Source organism: Nomia melanderi, chromosome 2, assembly GCF_051020985.1.
Source record: "Nomia melanderi isolate GNS246 chromosome 2, iyNomMela1, whole genome shotgun sequence".
Classification (NCBI taxonomy): Eukaryota; Metazoa; Arthropoda; class Insecta; order Hymenoptera; family Halictidae; genus Nomia; species Nomia melanderi.
The window spans coordinates 1,767,684-1,792,547 of NC_135000.1; the positions used below are offsets into that span (position 1 = coordinate 1,767,684).

The 24,864-nt window shown below is 35.0% G+C and overlaps 1 long non-coding RNA gene across 2 annotated transcripts; it reads left to right on the forward strand.

Moving 5' to 3' along the window:
- The first annotated feature begins 10,450 nt into the window (after positions 1–10,450).
- On the forward strand, positions 10,451–24,541 carry LOC143174203 (uncharacterized). Of its 2 annotated transcripts, XR_012997969.1 has the most exons (4): positions 10,451–10,709; positions 12,157–12,212; positions 21,612–21,740; positions 22,414–24,541. It is a non-coding gene; the product is annotated as an uncharacterized LOC143174203 (long non-coding RNA). The 2 variants fall into 2 exon arrangements; XR_012997968.1 differs by lacking the exon at positions 22,414–24,541 and having other exon boundaries at positions 21,612–21,928.
- Positions 24,542–24,864: the final 323 nt, after the last annotated feature.

Genomic DNA, 24,864 nt, shown 5'->3' on the forward strand with positions numbered 1-24,864 from the left:
TTAAAATTTCAAAAAGGGGTCTTTTGACACCTTCGGTAGAAATAGTGTTGAAAGTTTCATTGCCACGGGTGACATTGCTTTTTGCGTGAACCCTTTAACGAGTGTAGATATTTTCGAACCGTTGAATTTTTATATTCAAGATAGAAAATTAGTAGCAAGTAATTTAATTACTCGAGCATCAAAAAATCGGTATGATGTTCTCTTCTGTTTTGGAAAATTAGTGGCAGATAATTTAATTATTTGAGTATGAAAAGATCTGTACATCGTTCTCTTTTTCTTTAGGCAATTAACAGCAAATGATTTAATTACTCGACTATCAAGAGATCGATACATATGTCGCTATTTCTTTAACGTGTATGATTTCGATGTAGAATTTACCATCCTCTGTTAACATGGTCGAGTATTCTAAAAAGTCCTCGTCTGCAAAGGGTTAACACCTTGTCTTATAATAACGTGCCAGACTCGTGATGATTTTAAACAGAATTTAACAAAAATAAATATTACTCGATTCTTACAAATCCAGAAGAAATATTGTTCTTCTATTATTGATTATCGTAATTTAGAGCAGACATCAACAGAGAATATATCTAGAATTTTTCTCTTTCTTTCGAAAAACTATTAATGACAAAGTATTCCTGTCAATCATAATTGCGAAACGAATAATAGGGCAAGGGGTTAAAACACCAAAACCAGAGAACTAATGTATTTACACGTATTCCTATAATCGCGGCAATATCAAAATTACGTAAATCTGGATCAAGTAACATTTCTAACATCCATCAACTGTCAAATCGACGGTTCGTGATCATGGTCGAATTTGGAACACCCTCGCTATGGACCGTGTCTTTCTCGTAATTCTTTCATGTGACGTAATTTACATAATTTTTATATATTTAAAACATAGTAAATAAACCATGCGAACATGTTAAAGATTCATTTTCTTGATAACCTCATTGAATGAAACGAATTTTGTTGAGTTTTTGTTAAGTGTCCGTCCCCAAAGGGTTAATCCATTTGAGTCGAATTACACACTGCATAGGTATATACTTATGTAATGATCATGAATTTTTTATTATCAGTTAATAGCGAAAAACTAATTGAATTTACTGGTTAGTAGTAGAAATGAAAGGTATTATCAATTATTAATATTAGCAATTATATGAATTAATTGTACAAATATGTACTGATACAAAAGCTTACTTCTTCGAGAACTCAGAAGTAGTAGTTAGACCATTGTCCTGAGCCACTTGTTTCGGCTTATTATATATATTTACCAGTGTAATACAATTTACATCTATTTTCCTTCGAAGAAGCGATATGTCCTGCTGAAAAGGAATATGTGCATCTTATAGAATTACCTTTATGATCGAGAGCTTTCCAACTTCTATAAATGGTTGGATTCATTTAATTTTCAATTTTAGGTATCAAAACATCAGATCAAATATTTAACGAAAACAATATTTATTAATTGCATAATTTGTGTTATTGTTATTTATAATAGTTTTCTATTTTAAACGGCTATACCCACGGATGATTCATTGCAAATGTATACATTAACAATGCGTTTATGTCTGCAATCGACGCACAGTGCGAAAAATCAGAGTTTCACTCTCCGAAGGTTTGTATTTTTGAAACGAATGAAGATGTACTGATATTTCTTCTTTTTTTCTTAATGAAGGCAACATGTTCTTTAGTAATTATACAAGAAACGATTGTAATTGTATAGGGTTAGTCACAGTAATTACAGATTATTATTATAATCAGTTACAGAAACTACATTCTTATTATCTACTATTTACACTTCTACATTTACTGTGTTTCACATTGTTGCAGCTTTGCTGTTTTTTTAATCTTCGATAAGAACCGTACACAGTTACAGACGGAAATCAGTTTTCGTATAATGTACAGTAGTAACGATACAATCGCATCACACTGACATGTGAGCCATGAAATGTCATGATTGCTTTTCTTGATAAAATTCCAGATTACGTGGAATGAAGAGTAAAATTAGAATTGCAAGAATAAAATACAGTTTCATTTATTTCTCATTTATATTATTTCCCAAAGCTTAAACTTTTACTATTTAAACAGGAAGCAAAAAAATGTATTGCCTTACATAAATTTACTTCATTCTCTTCGAATTGTTTTATCTCTTCGAATTGTTTTATCTCTTCAAATTAGTTCTCAGTTGTTTTACTCAGAAATAATGTCTTCTAGTATTCGATCATTTATATGATCCTTTGTTCACAATAATTGATATCTTGAACTCTGAAACTTCTTTCGAAGAAGTACATAAATTAAGAAAGAAATACGAGAAAAATATATAAAAATCATCTTTATAAAAAAAGTAGCGCATACAATTATATAGTAACGTTCATTTAGAATGTATTCTTACGTAGACCTACATATTTTAACAATTAAAAATATTTACATTAAGAAAGTCAGCTCATTATTGAAACAGTCTACTTTAACATTCAAATGAGTGCAGAAAATAATGGGAATGAAACTGTCAACACTTTCAATTAGCTATGAAATAACTATAATTTCCTGATTACTATCGTTTCTGTTCCAAGAAAACTGTTGTAAAATGCAGCATATCAGTCAATCGTCTGTTCCACACACTTTTGTCGCAGAGTTTAGTTGTTAATTTACAAAATCAACTCATCAAACCGATTTAGAAGTTCAGAGTTCAATAAATGATTTCTATTTAGAAAAATTAATAGTTTAATTTCCAGCTATCAAATATTCGTAGAGGCGCGCAAAATGGCCGCCGACGGCGGCGCGTACCGGGGGGCTCACACTTTCACCTTCGCTTTGTGTAAAGCTCAAATTTTCAATGCTTTAAGATCCAACCGTAAAGACAAATATATAAAAAGTTACGTTCTAAAACGTAATAAAAAGTTCCAATAGGCCAAACAACTCGCTTGACTTGTACAGTTGTGCATTCCAAATGTGAATTTGAATTTGCAGAGTCACTTGTAGAAGTGAAATAATAGGATAGATCGAGACAAATCGAATCGAAATAACAATCCGGCCCAGATTTTATTTTCCCATTTGGCAATACTTTGTTGTTATTGCGTCGTAAACCGTTATTCCCTTGTATCTACCAGTATCCGTGGCCATGTGCCCAAAAATATTTTCTTGCAAAAACTGGCTTGTACCTTACATGGTATACACACGTCGCATGGAACGTGTTAATGCGTTAAGCGCTATGCCGGTGATGACCGACGCTTTCGAACGACTTGAAAACAACCTACATAATAAGCGATGTCGAATGGAAACGTTTAATAATGTAACTAACCCGATAATAATGTATTTAAAGGATCATAACACGAAATAACTAATAATTTCTCCTTCTTTCCTTTGCTTCAAGACTAACTCAACGGGAAAACGGTGAAGATTTTCGCAACGTTTAACCCTTAGCGCTCCAGATAGTTTTGTAATCTATCAGCAACTGCAACTAATTTTTATAGCATCCCTAGCGAAAATTAACAATGCTATAACATTTCTTAGATCCTTCGTTTTCCTTCTTAGTGCAAAATTTGGATGTGTGAAAATCTAATAATTGTAGGGTAGTTTCTTTAAGATTCATTAAAATATCTAATATTATTCCTGGTGCAACATTGGAGCCTACGGAGTTCAAAGGGTTAATACGTTAACAATGAAATATAAGAAAGAAGCCACGGACGCACTCCTGCGTCGAAGCTTTAGAGACAGGACTTATTTTACTCATTTTTACGCTGCCACTTTCACCTATACGTAGCGGTCTCGTTAGCTTTCCGTCACGAACCGGGCATCGTCGATACAGTTTTTCGAGGCTCGCGTGTAAAACCTACACGGCTGCAACGGCCGGACAGGTGCTCGCCGCGGGAACGAACCTTGCGCGGCCTGGTCGGGCGCCGATCGAACGGACAAGCTCGGAATTCGAGAAAACGACTGCGAGGTGGGCGAAACGCGAGCATTAGCTCGCCGATTACGCATTTAAATGCGGCGTTCCGGTGATCAGCTGCCTCTGCCGGCGCACGACGATGATTTCCCTCGACGCCGGCCACGCGAACGATCGTTCCCGCCGAACGGGCACGATTGTACGCCGCACTGTAGGCCATTTGCCTCCGGAATACTGGAAAAAGTGCCTTTTCATAAATATACCCGAAACCAGAAACAAAGTGTACACAGTTAAATAGATATTTCGGCCATAACGCGGCATGATCTTTGCTCATGTTTAATAATTATTAACGCGACCACACAGCTTTAACATTAAAACTACCGAGCAATCAGAGTGACTTATTTTCAATTTTGTGTACAGATTGAAACAAAACATTTCTTCAGATTCGATGGGTTTCTTAGTCTTGTATCTGTACATATGCATTTTGATTGAATCTTTATTAAAAACGCCTTCATTATTTAAATACTTGCAACAAAAAAATTCTGAAATGGGTCGATCTGAGCCGCACGGTAGTGTTAGCGTTAAAGAAGACAACCTTGTAAAGATGAAAAACTAAAATAATCAACTGCAATATTGCTGCTTTTATAATTTAAATCATTCCAAGTAGGATTAAGTGTACTACGTGTGTATTTGAATATTACTAAATTTCATGTCGATGTCATGAAAATTTTTAAATTATAGGTTGTTTAACATTTTTTATGTTCATCCTCAATCTCACAGACAAGTTTAGTAGAGTTGTTCTGTTTGGTATCACTGGAAGGGGCAGAGCCTAATCTTTACTAAAAAAAAGAAAATTGGCTACTATTAACTACTACTCAAGTAGCTATGGAAATTTTTATTTAAAAGGACACTCTCAGAGCGTCAAATAGTATTTGCATGGGTACGGGTTATTTTAATTTTACAATTTATTTAGCCGAGTTTAGACTTGTTTCGGGTATCAATGAAAAAAGGAAGGTCTATTCTTTCATATGGGAGAAGATATTAGCTGCTACGAGCTACAACTCTGAAATTTATAATAATTTTTATTTAGCTTGACCCTCCCGACGCGTCAAGCGGTATTTGCATGGGTTCGGAATATCTGAATGGCAATACTTATTTAGCAGAGTTCAGAGTTTCGTATTAATGCGAAGACGAAGGTCTAATATTTAATACTGCATAAGAATTAAGCGTTATTATCCGCAACTGTGGTAGGTAGTTACAGCAATTTTTATTCACACTGTAACTCACTGTGTCATACGCTTTTTGGATGTACGTGAATTTGTTAAATTTTCAGACATATCTAATGGAGTTTCGAGCAATTTTTTATATTGATGGAAAGGAAACGAGCTATGTTTTAATACTGAATAGGAATTATATGTTATTATCCGCAACTGAAGTTGGCACAGCAATTTTTATGTATACCAAATAGAATTTCCAATAACTATCACGATTGCAGCTAATAGCAGTCAGTTTTTGTTTATATTAAACAGTAGGTTTTCTGTTTCCAATGATACCAAAAACAACACTCAATTCTACTAAATAAGTGTTAAAATGAAAAAGGACATATCGACGCGAGATTGTTTGACACGTCGCAACCAATGTTACATAAAGTAGCACTAAGTTTTCGTTCTATATTAAACAGTAGGTTTTTCTCTTTCCAATGATACCAAAAACGGCATCAGATTCTACTAAACAAGCCTTATACACACGATTTCATTCGGAAAATGTTTTTTACTGTGTTTGGGAGGTAAATGCCCCATAGTGTGGCGTTCCCGTCGGAGAAATTGCTGGACGATGCACAGTGGTCATTTTCTGCGGCCAAAATTGAAAAGTAAACTTTATGAAAATTGGTAGTCAGGGGATTTCCAGGTGACTGATGATGAATCTAACGGAGAAAATTGAAAATTCAAGATGGCGGATTCAATATCGTGATTTAGAAATTTGTTTTGCATGGCCAGAATTTAAGGAATCTGTGTACTGACTTTTTCTTGAGAAAAACATAATTAGTATGAGTAATCAAAATAATTGAAACGCAAAAATGTATAACACTAAAACATGGAATCTGAAATATTCTGCTAATATGATTCTAGGTCTTTGAATTTGATCTTATCTAAATATGCAAAAGGTAATAATATAAATTCTTTATGTTACTGATTTTTTGGAAAAATTGACACGTTACACTCGGTCACACAATCGTCGAAAATGAATAATATTTTGGATTTCCGAGTTTCAGAGTATCCTTGCTTTACACAGAAAGAAATTTCTTCGAAATGTTAACACACTGCGTACTGATTAATTTTCAGAAAATTGAATCGTGCGAATGGCAATTTTCAGTGAGATCAACTTATATTACTATACATAAAAACTCAGATTTCATATTATGTAATATATTTTAAATAGATAATCAATTTGAATCAAATCGAATATCTTTTAAATGCTGTGGTAGTTAGCAAAATTGCATAGCTAAGTATCTTTATAAAAAAGAAACGAGATTTGTCGTTACCAGTACGCAATGTGTTAAACTTGAAAAATTGAGTTTTGCCGAAGAAAAACGGATTTTCAGACCACTGTGCACCGTTCCCGTCGGAGAAATTACCCGGCCGATGGCTGGAGAAACTTTTGCCAGGGTATTCGGGACGCAGCACGGTGGCCAAGATTGTAACTTTGCTGGCCAGAAGTCTGTGACGTTTACATGAATGAGGATAAGCTGATTTTCTGGTAACAATGGCATGTTCTTTAGTAATTGTACGAGGAACAGTGTAATTATAGGGTTAATTGCGATAATTAAGGATTATTGTTATTACTACCTATGCAGTATGTGAACAAAATTTCACGTATTGATAAATTATACAAAGATTAATATTAACGCTAAAACTATCGAGCAATTCGAGTGACTTATTTCGAATTTTGTGCAATAATTAGAACAATAGGTTTCTTGAGATTCGAAGTAGTTTTGTATCTGTGTAAATACACGTATTTAATTGAAAATCTGTCGCAAGAACGTCTTCATAATTTAAATACAAAATAAAAATTCTGAAGTAGGTCGATTTGACTTGTCCGGTAGTTAAATATTAAATTTTCTAATTTTATATGTATTAACTCTTTGTGACGAATGGTTCGAAGCTTACAATTCAAAACTGCAAACACGTTTGTGGCGTTGAGTTATGTCTCTGGAAAACAGTGTTTTTAGTGTATCACGGAAGGAACTGAAGTAATTTTTCCTTGAATTATTTTTTTTCATTATTTTAATATACACCTCAGTATCTTTTTTATTATGTCCTATATACAAAGTATTCGCAAAACGGCAACGCCAGGTAAAATGGAAATTTAATAAAAAAAAATAAAAGTTACACGTCCATTACGTCTTTTTACAATATTTGAAACCTGCTTTAAACATTTTCCTAGATATTTCCATGATTTAGAAGTTACATGTGACAAAGGGTTGAAACAAGTGCAGTAAAAAATGTTGAAACATCAAAATTCAATTTTTCAAATTTAATGTTTTGAAAAAATGTCTTTCTGTATAAAGTAAGGATACTCTAAAGCTCAGAAATCAAAGATATTCATCTTAGACGATTGTGCGATCGAGTATAATCTGTTAAAGTGACCATTCAGAAATTCGAAGTGAAACTTTTCCAAATAATCGCCACTGTCAACATCGAAACGCTGTAATTAATATAAAAGCATCAGTAATTTATACACCTGGTATCATTAGTTAACCGTTTTTCTGAAGAACGTAAGAAATAAGGCTCTTAAAAGAACAATCTGTTGATAAAGGCGTGACAGGTAACCTCCGGCATCTACCGACCCAATTCCGAACACTTTTACCTAAATGAAATTGTTTATCATAAAAACTAACGATTTATTTCATTGACGTGGGCATGCCTCCGCACTGTAATTTTCTTAACGATGTCGTTAAAAAGCGGTGTATAATTCGTGGCAAAAAATTAACTTCTTTCCATTCGTATTCGTCGTTTTCCCTGTAATTTGTCAGAATCGTTGCAAATCAGCAATATTAAAGTAATCACCTTTAGTGGTTTCGGTCTTACTATAAATGGTCAACCACTAATGTATAGTCTAATTTATTAATTTCTTACTAATTTCCTCATTTTCAAGAATGCTCAACTTTCGACGCGAGTATTGAATGTTCAAAAACGGATCAAATTTGGATAATACAATTATTTCAAAGAACTTCGCTTTGGTACATAACGTACGAAGTTCAAACAGCATTATCACGCGTTGAATCTCTCTACTTAACGCATTGCGCACTGGTAACGCGAAATCTCGTGTTTATATAAAGACACTTAGCTATGCAACTCCGCTAACTACCACAGCGTTTAAAAAACTATTAAATTCGATTCGTATTAACCGTCTATTTAAGGTATATTACATAACAATATGATATCCAAGTTTTTCTATATACAGTAATATAAGTTGATCTCACTGAAAATTGCCGTTCGCACGATACAGTTTCCTGAAAATTACCCGGTGCATAACGTGTTAATAAAGGAGCAAGCGTGTATTATTCACGCAGACGATTTATCTTGACTAGTCAACTACTGGTGTTCTTACCTGACTGTATAAAATTTTGATTTCGCGCCAAGCAGCGTTCGGATTACGGGGGGACGCGACGGGCAGGGAGCAACACGGGAGAATGACGTCCGTGGCAACGGACAGGCGACGATACGTATCAGCCGTTGTGTCGTACAACGATCTTCGCTACGATCAATGGTAAACGTATTATCGCGGTGCAATCGCAGAAGGGTTCGTCCCGTGCGGATAAACATCGGAGTTTCGGGCGGCGCGGAATCGCACGCGGCCGGCCGCAATTTAACGGCGTAACGACTACGTAAGCGTCTCGCGATGATCGTTCGCCCCTTCCCTTCCGCTCGCGAATCGGTTTTCCCGTTGCACGTTGATTTCTCGTGTCATCTGCCGCGCGTGCAGCGTTGGCCAAGAATTATTCGAAATGAAGGATAAATTGGTTGAGAAATCGCAAAATGAGGGGTTAAGAGCGATACCATATCATTAACACAAACTACCGAGCAGTTCATGTGACTTTTTGGAAATTTCTCTGTAGAAACAATACGAGTGTATCTATTGAGATTTTAACTCCTTGGCCTATGATTTTTTTCTCAACTCTGATCGATACGGTTACTTTGTCATTAATAATTTACTGGAAGAAGAGAAAAGTTTTAAACATATGTTATGCCTATATTTCCTTTTAAGTATAATAGTTGATTACAGAGGAATAATATTTACTTTGAATTCGAATATACTGAGTAATACATATATTTGTTGAATCATGTTGAAAATCTTCATTACGAGTCTCACTCGTTGTTGTAGGGCAAGGGGTTAATTGACTTACAATGTAGTTTACGTGATGCTGAATCGATTTCTTTAATAATTTCTCACAGAAATATTTGTTATTTTTTTAATATTTGTGAAAAGGTATCAGGAATGGGGCATTTTGATCTGTCTGGTAATTTTAGTGTTAATAATTAATCTTAATATTAAATTATGTTACTTGATGGTCTACAATTTAAATTCTTACGGTGGTCAACGTTTCAACCCTCTACGTGAAATTGTTTCTTTAATTGGGAGAAGTAATCGAAATAAAATATTATTTAAATATAATTCATCTAATTTGCACGAATTCGTTATTTATAAAATAAAAAGAAGAAAGTCGTTGAAATAATTCGTTATTTCAACGAATTATTCCGTCATCTTTTTCGAAATAAAATATGATCACCCTGATCCGTATCAAGGTTCCATTAGGAATCATTGAAATGTATTTGTTGCATCGTGTCTTAATGCGGGTACGCATACAGTATTATATATAATATATGTAAAACAGAGACTTCCTGTATAATGAAATAAATAATTCTTCTAAATGTAATTAGTACTAAATTATCTTTCCTGTATAGGAATGTTATCATTAATTCTGTGATTGCGAATGCCGTGTATATGTGGCGTTCTTTTTATTTTGATCACACTGACAGAAACGTATGGTATATTTCTGAATTATTAATATTTACAACAATGAAGCATTTCAAGCAAGAAAATATTACATTCAAATTATATATGTATTATTATTTTCTTCCTCTATTTTTTCCATTATCAAGATCAATTTTGATCTAATTTTAATCTAAACAAATTACTATTAAAATTTATCAATCAAATATAATTAAATTCAATTAAATTCAATCAAATTCAATTAAAGGTGGATAAAACAGAGGAAAATAAGGAAAAAATAAATATAGGAGACGTTGAAGGAGCCGTCCGATCTCAAATGGAACACCCAGTGTATTTTTCACAGGTCGTTAACGTGTGTGAAACGCGCATTTATACGACCAGTAAATTTTGCGCAGCACAATTAATTCGCCATTTTATTAAACTAATATATTGGACATATTGTTACACACATAGGCACAGATTCAAATAATTGAGTGCCTAGATTTGTTTCAACGTTTCCTCATCCGTAATAGCGTGGTTCAGTTCCAGTTTCGCTGCTGTTATAATTGCGCCGCGCAATTTTTTTTACGATTCCGCGATAACTCGCACAGTCTCTATAAGTATAAATAGGAGACTCCGCATTAACGAGCAGGATAATTTTGTGAAACGTTCTATCGCTGTTAACTTATTAAAATTCCACCGTTACCTGTGAAATTAAATGGAAAAATGTCTGTGAATCACCCGATACGCGTCTCTGTGCTGAAATCGTTGGGAAATCTTCTTCTTTCTTAGAAGCAGACTTCATTACCAGTGGAATACGAGTTATTAGGTATGATAATTCTGTTGAAGGCGCTTGTGGAAACTCGCCATTTTCATGAATTGCTTTATAAACATCGTAACAAAGGACGAATTCGATTTGACGATTGAAAGGTCGACTATGATAAAAATAAGGTAGAAATGTTGTTGACTGTTTAATTGTTTTTCGATATTTTAGATTTTTACGTGTTTTTCGGGTTTGCTAACGACAAGAATATATACGTACAGATTCACAATCTAACATAAAAATTAATATGTTAAATTATTTGAATTTATTTATAAATGTGAAGTTAAATTTGAGAAAAGCATGGGAAAAATGATTGTATTAAATATATTATTTTTAATGTAATTTTTTCATAATTTAAGTAATATTAAAGTCTTAAAATTTAATTTTAATTTCATTATAATTTAAAATTTGAATATATTAATATTTAATCGTGCAAACGATTTTCCAGCATTTTTAAAGATGTCAAGGTTTTTACAATCTATTATAATATGCTCTTCTTCTAAACTACTTTAATTTATTAATATTAGATCTAGTGACAATTAATCTCATTTTTCTACCTTGTGTTCTTAAAACTGTTTCTCGATAATAAAAACATAACCAAAAAACATTTTATACTTACAAAAAGTATGAAGTAAACAATAGCGATTATACTACAAATTAATTTTTACTCATCTCTGAAATGAACACTTTCCAAAGTACACTGAGCAAATTAAACATGACATTAACCCTTTGTCATATGATTTTCCTTGCCGCGAATCTCATTTAATTTCTCTATCAATAATTCACAAGAAATCAGAATTACCATCGTTCGTAGTAATCACATATCAATTTCGAAAATATTTTAAACATCGAAACACGAAAATAATAATGCGCAGTGGTAAACATTGATTTTCCTCAAATTAATATGGAAATTTGTACCATGAGTTTCACTCGTTATCGCAACGCGGAGTTTATTAGTACTCGATCGGATGTAATATGAAAATTTCAACACGAAACTGACTCGATATTGCTTACAATAAATTACCTTAGCAACGAGATACATTCATTAAGGAAAAATAAATAAAACTTCGAATAAATGCCAGTCCCGCATTACCCTCTCCCGCGAAACAAGCACGACCGGCACGTAATAAATAAAAAATGTTAATGTCCCGCACGGTCGGAAATGGAATGCAGGCTCACGTGGAAGCAACGACGCCCGAGGTGTTAATTCAGTGTTCGACAATGTCAATAACAGCCATTCATCCTCCGAAATAATATATTCCGATTCTCGGCAGGTGCTTATACGTTTTTAGTGCCGCGTCTTTCTTCAATTTGTTACGTGCAACATTGTAAATTCAACATTTCATAATTTTCTTAACGTCTCATTTATCGCTCTCCCACAAGCGCCGAATTAGTTTCTACCCGCATATGATAAACCGTTAACAATAACAACTATAAATTTCAATTTGTCCAGGCCACGCGTTCACCCTCGGCAGGTGCGAATCCTCGAGTGTCCGATGTAAATACAAGGTAAGGTGACTATATCTTCTTTGGGAACAAAGTAATCGACAAATCGGGAAATTGTTTCAGAATAAGGAACAATGGGTTATGCAAACTCACATAAATGTGTGATAGTGTCATTGGATATGCGAGTGTTGACATTTACTCACGAATTAATTGTTCATTTCATATTCGAATATAATAATGCATTTCTTTATTTCTATTACACATGATGTTCGGTAATTAGAGGTGCAACCGAGCACAGGATGATTCTATATGAAAAAATAAATCGAAAATATAAAATAAAGTATTTTTATATGAGACTCTGTTTTCGAAAAAATTGAGTTTTAATATTCGTCGCGTACACGTGCACTTGGTCATGCCTTGTTATTGGATCTTGTTGTAGATTATTGTTCCGATTGAGTTTTATGTTAGTAAAGACTTCGTACGTCACGTTAACGAAGGGGTCAACTTCTAGCATTGATAATTTTGTTCATTAATCATTTTCTATAAAGTGATACAATTCAAAACTGTCTAGTATGTGTAATGAGGCAAGACTACCGATGTATACAAGATATCATTGGCAAAAAACTGACAAAACCCCCCAAGCAAATCGAATTACTATAACTCGCTCAATTAAACGATGATTATCCGCAAACATTTCTATATTATAAATAATGCTACCCATTGCGGCGACATTCAGTTTGATGGACGCGCAATGATAATAATCCAATTCAGTAAAATGATTTAATATTATATTTTTCTTCATTTTACGTATTTTGTTCTACGAAATCGTGCGACGTTTAACGCGTTAATAACTAGCCTACTACTTTTACTGTTAAAAACGGTGTCACCAAAATTCAGGCAACAAGACAATCAAACCATCAAACACTCCAACCCTTTCGCGTTGATCAGCGGACGTCTGTAGCCTCCGCATAACCTAGACATAACCTAACCTAACCGCGACCGACACGAGACGAGACGCCGGGAAGCGTTCCGAAACAGGGATCCGCATCGACAGGCGGCACAGGAAGAACCGTGGATGCTGGAAGTTCCCGGTGAATTGTCCCGTGGGATGAGAGCTCACTCGACTACACATGCAAACGGGCTCGTTCGTCCCGAGCAGTGTATCTGTGCGAGGACAGCGAGCGGCCGACAACAATCCGGAGAAGGACGGGCAGAGAGGCGCGTTCTTTGTTCTTTGGACGCGAGGCGACGGCCGATTGTGCGACGCGTTGATAATTTTAAAACAAAGCCCCGTCGCCCGGCCGGGCATTGTGCAAAAATCACGGGGAAAGAGGGAAAAAGGATATATAAAGGTGGGACGGCGGCGGGACGGGGTGGGTAGGCGCGGAGCTAGAGAGAGAGAGAGAGAGAGAGAGAGAGAGCTCGTTCGTTCGTCCGTTTGTTCGTCCGCTGGCAAACGACACGCGAGTGGAGCGAGGCTCGGGCTTTTATCTCGCGCTAACGAAATCCCGAGCCGGCCTCGATCGGCTAATCGAGCGTGTCGACACACCAGAGATCCCCTGTGAAAGGGAGCCCCATCCACCAGTGCAGCGCCGCGTTGGCTCACGGGAAAAAGCCTGTCGATACACGCGGCCGCCTTCGCGATCCGTCGAATTCGCTGCGAATTCGAAGATAGAAAGGCTGAGCCATGTTGCCCAGCGAAAAGGAGGAATGGGGATGGGCTGACTTATCACGAGCTGGGAATCGTTCCACTCGATACGCCAGTTCTGGTTCGTGTTGCTGGGAAAGGGCTCTTTTTTGGCTAACCTGTGGGTGGGTGTTTCTGGGGAGTTTTTGGGAATTGCCGGTGATTTTGGAACTTCTATTGAGCTTTTCGTGAAGATTTAGTTGCGGTGTGTGGGAATTTGTTTCGCGATGGAAATATTCGTGTATGGAATTTATCCTTTGCGCTCCTATTCGAATATGACTCGATAGTAGATTTATTCGAAAGTGTGACATTTTTTCATTGTATTATGTTGTTATACTATTTTTAGGAGTATTGGCGAAAAGAATTGTTTAGGCTGTTTGCTATTAACTAATTGTAAAAGTACTACAGAATTCTGGAAAAGTAAACGTGGAAGGAACTCGGAGTGCGAAGGGTTAATGGATATGGATCTGTAAGTGTTTTATTATTTATTTATTTATTGCGGCCTCACTGCTCTAGAAATGGTTCTAGTTTGGAAACTTTTAATTTCAATTATCTTTGTTATTTCTGGCTAATCCTTTTTCTCCATGTTCTGATTTACTTAGGCATTTCAGTTCTTTATCAGTGTTCTATGCCATCCAACCCCTCAGTTAGAAATACTGATGTTTAAATGTAAATTGATGTATTCAATGATTTTAATGATTATGTTGAAAACAATATAGTTTGTAGATTTGGAGTTGTAATAAGGTGAATGTTTATGTCTGTGTGCGAAAGTTTATCTTAATTAATTGTTTAAGTTTATGTTAATTAATAGGATGTCGATATATTGGTGTGACATTTTAAAATTACATGGGCTTATAAAGGGCTGACCAATGAAAATAAATTGTTGAAAGTAACCAGAATTGAGTGCTTTTAAAGAAATTTTTTATTGACCTTTGTATATGTTGTATGTAAGTATAACATATTAGAAAGTTTCACAAGTGTGATAAATTTCAAGATATTGCATTGCTTTTTTGTTTTTTCTTACTCTGTACTTATTATCAGTTGATAATGCAATTACATTACAAAAGTGGGATCTATCAACAATATTGATACAACTTTTACGATATGTCATTATTACACCCGAACAAAGCGAATAAAAATTAGGTGTTTTTCTGCAGAAAATCATCTAACATTACAATTGTAATACAAAAAAATAAAATTAGATACAATCCAGTGGCCATAAAAATTCGCCAAAGATGACTAAGTTTGCGACAAAATAAAATATTTCTCTTCGTTTTCCATACAGGAGGTTTGTAATGGTATTGTATAAGATCGACCTTGACAAATATTTAACAAAAATTGGATCCCGAAAAGTAATGAAAATAAAAATTGAAATATAACTAAATATAACAGAAAGCTTACATAAAATGATGAAAATAAGATTATTTGTCTTTAAATAGGAACTACATAAACATTGTTGTTGAGTCGGACTCGTATAGAATTCTAAGCGTAACGTATGGTATAAATACAGTTATGCAATAATCGTATTAACGCGAAACGCAGTGAAATGATTCATTCGTTATGTGAGTGGCTCAGAATAATAGTGATCTAACTGCAATTTCTGGGCTCTCAAGAAAAAAAAAAGTTGTTTGAAATGGTTTTCGATTAATTCAATGCAAATAATACAATTTTATTAGTAACATTACTATTAATAATTACTGAATTAATAACTAATATCAGACGCTTGAATATTATGAATAACATTAATCATTATTAATTGTACTATCGATATATAATTAATCCAACAAGATTTCAAATCTTTTTCAAAACTATTTCAATACAAAAATACTATATAATCGAATCACTATTATTCTGAACCACTCATATAACGATTCAGAAATCCTAGCATTGCATTGATATTAATTCTTTGCGACGAAATGTATGCAATTTGAAATGCCTATTTCAGTAGATATCTTTGAACGTGTTAATTTTATTCTCTTTATCGTGTCGTACATGGAAAATGTTCGCAAAATGGCAATACCACCTACAGTTGAAATATGATAAATCAAAAAATGAAAGTACATATTCCTTATATCTTATTACAATATTTAAAATCTTCTTTAATATTAAAGCCGAACGGTCAAATTGTATTTCGGTCATTTCTCTATAGAAACTGTAGGACTGCATCCATCGAGATTTCTATCAATCTACAACTACGTTCACATATTACTAAACCAATTTCTTCGGTAATTCCTCAGAGAATAATATTATCTTTTCAATGATTGCAAAAAGAAGGAATCAAGAATGGGCCACTTTGACCTGCCTGGTAGTTATAGCGTTAAAGATTTTCCTAGAGACTTTCATCCAGGAGTTACATGAATGGCTCACTTGCCAAATCAATTAACTCGATAAAACAAAAACTGGAGAAAAGTGATGCAGTAGTAGCTAGATGACTTCCAAAATTTCCCTTTGAACAGAAAATTAAATAATCATTATAGAACGTAATTTACTTCATTAGTAGAGGTGTAGCTTCAATCTAAAGAACATGTGAAATCTATAAAATAGTATAACTCCGAAGTAATTTTTATTACTACTACACGTTTTACGTAAGCAATAAAATTTTTGTTATCTCGTAGTATCATACCCAATAATAATGAAATTTACTTTTAACACGTTGAATGCCCTGGGGGTCGCCGGTGACCCCCAACTAAATTGAATCATTGTAGTATACTGAATTAAACGATGATTATTTGATAAAATTTCTATACATAATACTCTCTAATACGGCGACATTCAGCTAGATTAACGTGCAATAATAACAATGCAATTCAATCGAATAAATTAATATTTTACTTTCTCCATTTTGCATATTTTGCTGCTCGAAATCGTGCGGCATTCAACGTGTTAATATAAAAGATCAAGAACGAATGAAGCGTATTACCGGTAAAATCATAAAAAGCTCAAAAACTTCATCGATTTAGCAACTGACCCATTCACGCATCGCAAACGTTTAAACCATCACAGCCATCCTCAGTATATACTCCACCCAAAATTTCTAAAACCTGCAACCGTATCTTTCGAATCCCTCAATCTTCCATCGCGCATTCCCAATCCGCAGCTCCGAAAAAACGATCGAAACAGTCCGCGCGTTCTGCAACGAAACAGCGCAAATCACAGCGCGCGCGGGCCGCGTACAGCGATGCATGTCATAATGAACGCCGGGCGACTTTTTGTTTCGGTCCCGTCGGCCGGAAATATCGGCCATTTTGAATTTTCAATTTTCAACGCTCTAGTAAGCCCCTTCGGCTCCGGCTATCCTCTCGCGCGCTCCCCCTCCCCGCCCCGGCCCTCTGGCGGCGCGCCCGCCATCGCCAAATGCACGCGCACGCCCGCCGAACGAATACGACCGCCGCTCGACAATCCCTTTTCTTTTCTTTTTCTCGTCGTTTCCCCCGTGTTTTTCGCCGCGCGCCGTTTCCACTCGTCCCACGAGCCCGGAGAGAGCCCTATCCTCTCGTATTGAGACGGAACCGAGCGGCGGACAACGTGTAATTACGTTACCGGGAACGATAGAGTCGTTGGAAATTATTCGAAACGCTCCTCTCCACGGCTTTCCTCGTCTTCCCGGACCCTCCCGCCCGTTTTCTTCGCGTTCCTCTGTCTCTCTCTCTCCCCTTCTGTCTCCCGGTCGCTCCCTCGGCTCGGTTTTTTGTTCCAGTTTCGCTCAATTCCCTCGACGAGAATTCATTTCGCGGCTGGACGATTTTTATGGGCGATCCGCGAGATACGCGGCCCCGGCTCGCCGCTAAATATTCCCGCGGGACGCACGCCTTCCGCTCGCCTCGGGAAATTCAGCCGCTTCCTCGATCGTGCGTGTTCCTACGTGTTTCTTCCGATTGGTTCCGTCTTTCGAATGGGTTATGGCTTTTTCTTTGCTTTCTTAGAATCTTTACAATTTCGGTAGTATTCGGTAAATTCGCTTAGGAGAAGTATCACGGTTATCTGTCCCTTGGATGGCATTTTGAATTACAATAATAATCTAGCTCAGATTTTATTTTACTATTTGGCAATACTTTGTTGTCGCTATTGCGACGTAAACGTTGTAAACCGTCACTTCCTTGCATCTTGGTTTACATTGCAATAATTAGCGACGTCAGTTCTTTTTGTTTTTTAAGAATTTTTATAATTTGTCGGATAGACCATTCGGTAAATTGACTTAGCATGGTCGGGAGATGTATCGCGATGATGCATGTCCTATTGGATGGCATCTTGTGCATCAATCTTGCACTGTATCGATGAGATAGTCGCGTTATTTCATCCGTGACAGAGGCTGTATGCAGGTCCTTACGTGGTTCATTGTTCCGGATGCACCACGGTGCGTTTACAATTACCCTAAGGATATTTGATTGTAGGCTTTCTAGTTTTAGTATTTGGTTCTCCGCTGCTATTCCCCATAGTTGGATACCATAGGTCCATATAGGTTTTATGATGGTTTTGTCGATAAGAATCTTGTTATGTAGATTTAGTTCAGAACGCCCGCCAATAAGCCAGTACAGTTTCCTGTTTAAAGTTTGTATTTGTCGCGTTTCCTTTCTTACGTAATGTTAACTTGAAGTCGAGGTGTGATTATCAAATATAATAGGTGGTATAGCACCTTTTCCGGTTGTCCCGGATGAACCAAGCGTTTCATATATCCAAATACGCGAAATAGAACAAATATAATTTTAAATCATTCGATTGAATTGCATTATTAGTATTGCACGTTTATTTTGCTTAATATCACCGTATTAGGTAGCATTGTTTATCATAAGAAATGTTTACAAATAATCGTTTAATTGAATCAACTATAGAAACTCTATTTGGTTGGAGTCACCACTGGTCCCATGGCAGTCAACGTGTTAACAGGTTAATTAATTGTATGAATTAACATAATTCATTGATTTCCAGATTAGCAAAAAGATATTCCTTCCAAGCTGAACGTTTCGACTAAGAATATTTAGCACTCAAAGGGTTAAAGTGAAAAATTGTTATTAACACGTCAAGTGTTACATACATTAACATGTCACCGATGACCGACGCTTCTGAATTACTTGACAAAAATTACAGTATGCAAGGTGACTGCTGTGACTGAAAATATTTAATAACATGAATAAGTTAACAATAGTGTATTATAAGAATTCTAATGTCAAATAATTAATAATTGTTATTTACCTTTGCTACGAAGGAACGAATCATGTATAAAACGTTCAAGATTCTCGTGGCGCTTAACCCTCTGCGCTCCTATGTCGAGCGTGACTCGAAACCAGTTTTATCCACAGGTGTGCCTCTTTGTCAAGATATTTTAAAAATATGTTATATTATTATGCTCTCTACAAACTAACTATTTTTTCAAATGCATTTCAAATAAAACATCGTAATAATACAGAGTTATCGAGGAATAAATACAAAAGAAATTCGGAGTGCAAAGGGTTAATACTAGAACTACCAGATGAGTCAAAATGACTCGTTCCTGATTTCGTCTGTTACAATTACTGAAGAGGCACAGATGCTTCTGTGAGCAATTGTCAAAGAAGCCGATTTAGTAATACTTATACTGAAACATCAGCCGATCGAAATCTTAATAAATACACAGTTAGAAGTTTTATAAAGAAATGTAGAAAAGTCAGTTTAAGTGTTTGGTAATTCCAGTGTTAATGTGTTAACAACGAGCGTTGAATTTATGGAATCGACAATCGACTGAAATGCGGTAGACCGCCACAAGTGCCCGCTGCTGGGGCCTCCTAGCGAGAGTTCCTTGGCGAGGATAACCGAGAGGCCGCGGAAGAATTAAGCAACGCCGGAGAGAAATTCTCGTGGAAATGAGTTGGTCGAAGAACAAGCGACAAAAGAGTACGCACGCGACGACTGGAGGGAAAGGCGCGGCGATAAATCATCGCGAGAGCGAACGAACGTCCGACGTCCCGGCTGAATTGAGACGTGTATCCGCGATCGAGATAAAACCGTTAGCTGGAATCTAACGAACGTCGGCGTGGAAAGGATCGCGCGGCATCCCGATCGGCGATCACAGAATAGGAAGATTAAAAGTCGAAGTACCTACGCTAATACGTTGTCTGGAGTTCCAATAAAAATTGATTTGTTTTATTTCGTTCCTTGCTGTTTAATCGGTAGGAGTCACTGAAGACACTTCGAATTAGTAGCGGATAATGTACAGAATGGCACTACAAGTGATGTCTTTAAGATATTTTACACAAAATAAAGGTGTCAGTCATTTAGATGTACTATGATTATCGCGTTCGCTACCAGCGTTTATTTCGGTGATCTCCTCAATTGTAATGTTCTCTTCAATCCAATAAATCTTCTAAACAAAATATTAGAAAAATTAAACTGAAACGAGTCATTGAGTTCCTAAATATAATGTCGTAGTTTATAATTTTTAATAACAAAATCTATAGGATTAATTTCATTTTCATTATGATGCTGGTAGCGAACGTGTTATTGAGGTTTAATATAGCGAATAACAAATTAACCCATAACCAATAAACCGTTTAACGATTAATTAACTCGTTATTATAACTCAAATCAAGTTTCACTCAAACAGTGGCCAACATTGATGTTTAGAAATTTTTCAATTAACCCATACCAAGAAATAATTTACAAAAGTTCTGCACGCAAATAAACAATTCGCTTATTCGTAATTATTATTCAAATGAAGTCTCATTCGCACAGCGACCAACAGATACATTAGACCACCGACCGTCGCGACACTTCGTCGAGCGATTATATATGTACCTACATATACCCGCAAATTAACGCGAAATAAATTACGGGGAGCATCGTTCGCTGATAAACCGGGGCCCGCAATAAATATAATTTCCCGGAGTCCGCAGGTGTCGCGTCGCGCGCACAGCTGTGTGCGTCAGCGATTCCGCAGGTGTAGCCTGCGGAACCCGGAGGAGCCGTTCCCGTCGTCGCCGACCTTTAACGAGGCGTCCGTCAATCGGCGAACTAGCGCACGGCAACAGGAATCGTTCGGGAATCCTGTTCAGGGATATTTCGTGGTGATCCTCTTTTCACCTGCCGCCGCGCCGCGCTGCGCAGTGCGGCCGCGTGTGGACGAAACTCAAAAATTCGACTATTCGCATAACGAAAATTGAAGGTTGCCAATCTGTTGCTAAGTGGTCTCTGCTATACAAAATGATGATGATTTTATTTCGAGAATTACCGAATGATAACCATTGTTTGGCGCGCTCGAAGATTGCCTTATAGACATTCAGGGTTTACTACGGGTTTATATTTTTACCTTGTATTTATTGTTAACTATGTTTATAGAGATTTTTAATAATGGAAAATATTCTGATGTAGATCTGATCTTACAGAATTTTGTGCAGATGAATTTTGTTTCTTTGTTTATATAACATTGGAATCGAAATGCAAAATATGTATTATTATTTTAAAAATTTCATAATATTTGTGTAATGTAGAGAAAATATAACCACCATGTGTTTGGCTGTATAGTTTATAATTTTTGTTTGAAGTATTTTTTGTATTATTCATAGTTTTTAACAGTAAAATTACTAGGTGGTTTAAAATAAGCCTGATGTCTTCTTTTTGCAATTATTAAACACAACAGGTGTTTCTCTGAGAAATTATTAAAGAAATTAATTTAGTAACACTCAATTAATTGTAAATCAATTAATGTCTCGATAGATGCACTCTTGGAGTTTCTACAGAGGAGTTTTAAAAATTCAATTTAACTGCTCGGTAGTTTCAATTTTAAGTTATTGAATTCTGTCTAGAAAACCGGCGTTTGGCTGTACTGCGCGCTGCGTCGTATCCGAGAGGCAGGGGTCGAAGAAGAAACCATCGATGTTCATTTAATATAGTGGAACTAATGGGTATTTCACACACTGAACACAGCGGTAGAGGTAATGAATATTTAACGCGTTGAATATTATGTTAAAATTGATGAGCATGTAACAAATTAAATGTATTGAATGCTGTATCTATAGATTAATGGAATTTGTTGAATTACTTATTATAATCTAATAGATAATTTAATGTAATCGTGGGATTTAATATGGTAATGGAAAAGTAATAGAATAATTTAATGTAGTCATAGAATTTAATATAATAATAATAGAATAGTATTAATAATTAATAGACTAATAATAGAATAGTTGAATAAAATCATATAATTTATTATAGTAATAAAAAATGATAGAATGATAATATAATAATAGAAAAATGATAGGATAATTTAATATAATAATAATTATAATCATTGTAGGAATGGTCAGAAAATCTTTGAGAATATTTTTAAGATATAATTTTAAGAGGTGTATTCTGACAACTTCGTTAGAAATACTGTTAAATACTTATATAATCGAGGCAATTTTAATATATACCAATTAATATACCTACAAAATTAACTTAAAAACAAAACTATAGATAATTAACATGCATTAATGAATACGCAAAATGTCATTAAAATAGAAAAGCAATGATTTGAAGGTGAAAAGTTCGATACGTAATTTTCATTTAGTAAAGTCGACAGTTTCATCCGACCCCTGATCGAGATATTTGATTGTCGGTACACAGGTGGTGGGGAAAGTAACGCGACGAGCGGTTCCGACGGGAGATTAGCTGATCGAGTACAGTGACTCGCGAGTTTGTTCACGAAAGGGTGTCGTATTCATTTCTTTTAACCGTTCGGGGACTGTGCACGATACTATATAACTCCTGACACTGTCCGACTGGCCGACGTCATCTTTATTTTTCAAATATCATTCGGACTCCTTCGAGTTCGATGACGCCGTCGTTTGTTAGAATGAACAGCTCTTGGTTCAAATAGGATTATAACATAAACCATTTATACAGCTTGATACATATTAAATTAAAAAAATATTTTAAATGCCATTTTAAGTAGTCGTTGTACCACAAATCAAATAAAATACTATTTTAACATTATTCCCATAGGCATATCATAGATATCTTGCAATTTCTGATTTTCTTTTATAATCGAATACAAGCAAAAGAACGTTTTTTAATTATTAGTTTCATGGTTATTTACGTTCAAATGCGAAGGTGTTATTTAACATCTCTTGGTGAAAATATGTATGTAAAGCAGAACAGTAAAAATAGCGTTAAACATCGAATAAAACTTTAGTGAATAAAATATTTTTATTTTGGTAATTGATAAAAAGGCAACGAACCATTTTGGTTTTATTATTACTGGGAAAGAATAATATTATGATAAGTCATTTGCGAGAGACTTAAAGATTGTTTATATTTATTACATGATTATTTATTTATTATTTCAATTTAGTGAATATGAAAACATTAGAAATTCAGTTATAACAATTGCTTATTGTTACATTGTAACAGATAGCAATTTTAAAAATGGCAATAAAAAAAATTCTATTGCTAAGAATATTGAATGCATATCAATATTTTCAGAACTGGATAATATTTGGTCTTTCCAAATAAAAGAAAAATTCAATGAGAACACCAAATATTTCATAATAAAGTACTACTTGAAGACTTTCTTTCATTAGATATTGTAGAATATTTTACTTTAAAAATTAGACATTTAATTTACTATCTGAAATATTATTTTATTCAGCTATATGCATTAATTATAAGTTACCGAATTATAATGAATTGAAACGAGAAATAAGAAAAAGAACTAATAAGAATGAACAATACATCAGTAAACATGTTATCTAATAAGAATGAATCCAATTTAAAAATTCGGCTGGCAACTAAACCACCGTGGTGTACGCATGAATTTACATAAAGATAGAGTTGTACGGTTATCTATCATTTTAACGATGCGTTTCCTTATCGTGATAGTAACGCAAACATCATTTTACATTTCCGTGTTTCCATTTATACGTCTCAGAACGCTGCAAACGCAGAATCTCTGATATCTGCTAATAATGTTGTAATACAGACCGGCGAACCTTGGAACGATAAATTCAGGCAATAAAATAATGCAACCCGATTCGAAAATATTCCGATTGAAGTGTTAATGATCAGACCTGTTGCCAGTGGCGATGCGATATGTCCGAATTCCCTGCTAATTATGAAATTTTATAGAAAGTTCGCGGCGGAGTGTCGGTTTGTTTATGCGCGCAGGAAGTGAAGTGCGCGAAGGTGTGAAATGTGTGAAATGCGTGAAAGAATGAATAAAGAACTGGAAGAATGTGTAAATATATCTGATTGAACGTGGTTGGCAACAATGTAAGGAGCGGAGCGGAGCCGTGAATAGAATTTCAATTCAGGAGGTTTAATTTGTTCCTCTATTTTCCAGTAAATTATTGTTTACTAGTCCGTTTGGAAATAGGTGAAATGAAATTTTCTTTCATAGAAATTTATATCGTTTCATAGTTTTAGTACCATTCAGCTGCGGCAGTTCATTCTTTCACCAAAACGATAACATCTCCTCTTTGTGAATGATTTTCATCGAGAATTTATTGTGGTCAATGGGCAGCAGATATGGGAGATATGATTTCTTAATTAACGTTATTTTTTTCGCAACACTTTCGATTGGTATCTGCAGGTGTTTCTGAAGAAGGAGAATAGTTTAATATCTTGTCTTAGAATATTGTGGTGAAGATTTGTGTTGTAAGATATTGACTTGTTTATACTTCAAATGAAGTTAATTATATTGGGACATCCTGTAAATAATGTGATTTATTTATGCTTCTTTTATTTTTCAAAATGGAAATAGACAACTTTTTTTTTAACGTAATACATTTTCTTTCGTTATGTATAGATAATTTATGTATGTATAGATAATCTATTATTTATTAATAATAATAATAATCTGTCCGTCTGTTTATTGATTTACCTACTTATCTATAGATAACGTATCTATGTATCTAATTGTTTATCTATCTACTTATCTACTTATTTATGACAGATGATCTATCTATCTATCTATCCATCTATCTATTTATTTATTTATCTATCTATTTATCTACAGATAATCTGCCTATCTATCTATTTATCTACTTCTCTATGTATGTATTCAATTATATATGTACT